Below are 2,500 nucleotides of genomic sequence, written 5' to 3' on the forward strand. Positions count from 1 at the left end.
ACAGTATCGTTATCATTTCTTTCACCGTATCCATTATTTCACTGCGTCAATATCATTACCTTTTTGTGTCCATTCTTTCATTGTATCATTATCATTTCCTTCATTTCATCACTTCTTTCACGGTTGCGAATCATTTCTTTCAGTAAAAGTTCATCCCTTAACAATACTCCAACTCTGAAAAGGAGGAGAATTGTGCGACTTGGGAATTTAAGGAGTAGTTTGATTTATGCATACTGTAACGCTGATTATGGAGGGGAGGGGGGGGAAGGGGGGTAGGGGAGGGAATGGGAAAATGGGGAGCAAGGGGAGGGGGGAGGGGGAAGCAAGGGGAGGGGAAGACCGGGGCAGGGCAGGGGGGGGGGGGGGCAGAGCAAAGACGACTGGTCAAGGGAGAGAAGGTGGGAAGAGGGGAGGTAGGGGGAGCAGGAGGGTAGAAGAGGGAAAGGGAAGGGGGAGGAGAGGGCATGGGGGGAAGGGAAGGAAGAGGAAGGGAAGCAAGAAGAGAAGAAGGAGGAAAGGAAGTTAGGAGAAGGAAGATTTAAGAAAGGGGAAGGGGAAGGGAATGGGACGGAAGGGGGGGGGGGGGCGAAAGGGAAACGGGGTAGGGGGAAGAAACATAAGAGAAAGGGTGGCAGAGGGAAGGAAAAGGACAGTCAGAGAAAGGAGAGGAGGAATGAGAGGAGAGGAAGGAAGATAGAAAGAGATAGAGAGAAGGAAGAAGGAAGAAGGGGAAATAGAAGCAAGCATGAGAAAGAGAAAGAAGAGAGATAATGAAGACGGGAAGAGAGAAAACAGAGCCAGAAGGGGACTTGGGGAAGAGAAGGGATGGCGAGTAGAGAATGGGGGAGAAGGGGAGAGAGACGAAGGGGAAGGATGGTTGGTCATTTCGTCTACCATTGTGCTGGCTAATTGAAATGCTGTGTCGTTTGTTCTCCTCGCTTGTTAATTCGCGCACAACGACTCATAATTTCTTGGCGTCAAAAAAGAGAAAAAAAAAATCGACGGTCGCTGTATTCTTTCGGTTCATCTATTTTTGCTCTTCTTTCTTTCTTTCTCCTCTCTCTCTTTCCTTTTCTCTCTCTCTCTCTCTTATTTTCTCTCTCTCTCTCTCTCTCTTATTCTCTCTCTCTCTCTCTCTCTCTCTCTCTCTCTCTCTCTCTCTCTCTCTCTCTCTCTCTCTCTCTCTCTCTCTCTTCTCTCTCTCTCTCTCTCTCTCTCTCTCTATTCTCTCTCTCTCTCTCTCTCTCTCTCTCTTCTCTCTCTCTCTCTCTCTCTCTCTCCTCTCTCTCTCTCTCTCTCTCTCTCTCTCTCTCTCTCGCTCTCGCTCTGTCTCTTCTGTCTCTCTCTCTCTCTCTCTATCTCTCTCTTCGCTCTCTCTCTCTCTCTCTCTTCTCTCTTCTCTCCTCTCTTCTCTCTCTCTCTCTCTCTCTCTCTCTCTCTCTCTCTCTCTCTCTCTCTCTCTCTCTCTCTCTCTCTATCTATCTATCTATCTATCTATCTATCTATCTCTCTCTTCGCTCTCTCTCTCTCTCTCTCTTCTCTCCTCTCTCTCTCTCTCTCTCTCTCTCTCTCTCTCTCTCTCTCTCTCTTCTCTCTCTCTCTATCTCTATCTATCTATCTCTCTCTTCGCTCTCTCTCTCTCTCTCTCTCTTCTCTCCTCTCTCTCTCTCTCTCTCTCTCTCTCTCTCTCTCTCTCTCTCTCTCTCTCTCTCTCTCTCTCTCTCTCTCTCTCTCTCTCTCTCTCTCTCTCTCTCTCTCTCTCTTCTCTCTCTCTCTCTCTCTCTCTCTCTCTCTCTCTCTCTCTCTCTCTCTCTCTCTCTCTCTCTCTCTCTCTCTCTCTCTCTCTCTCTCTCTCTCTCTCTCTCTCTCTCTCTCTCTCTCTCTCTCTCTCTCTCTCTCTCTCTCTCTCTCTCTCTCTCTCTCTCTCTCTCTCTCTCTCTCTCTCTCTCTCTCTCTCTTCTCTCTCTCTCTCTCTCTCTCTCTCTCTCTCTCTCTCTCTCTCTCTCTCTCTCTCTCTCTCTCTCTCTCTCTCTCTCTCTCTCTCTCTCTCTCTCTCTCTCTCTCTCTCTCTCTCTCTCTCTCTCTCTCTCTCTCTCTCTCTCTCTCTCTCTCTCTCTCTCTCTCTCTCTCTCTCTCTCTCTCTCTCTCTCTCTCTCTCTCTCTCTCTCTCTCTCTCTCTCTCTCTCTCTCTCTCTCTCTCTCTCTCTCTCTCTCTCTCTCTCTCTCTCTCTCTCTCTCTCTCTCTCGCTCTCTCTCTCTCTCTCTCTCTCTCTCTCTCTCTCTCTCTCTCTCTCTCTCTCTCTCTCTCTCTCTCTCTCTCTCTCTCTCTCTCTCTCTCTCTCTCTCTCTCTCTCTCTCTCTCTCTCTCTCTCTCTCTCTCTCTCTCTCTCTCTCTCTCTCTCTCTCTCTCTCTCTCTCTCTCTCTCTCTCTCTCTCTCTCTCTCTCTCTCTCTCTCTCTCTCTCTCTCTCTCTCTCTCTCTCTCTCTCTCTCTCTCTCTC

This window comes from Penaeus chinensis, chromosome 26 (assembly GCF_019202785.1).
Source record: "Penaeus chinensis breed Huanghai No. 1 chromosome 26, ASM1920278v2, whole genome shotgun sequence".
NCBI lineage: Eukaryota > Metazoa > Arthropoda > Malacostraca > Decapoda > Penaeidae > Penaeus > Penaeus chinensis.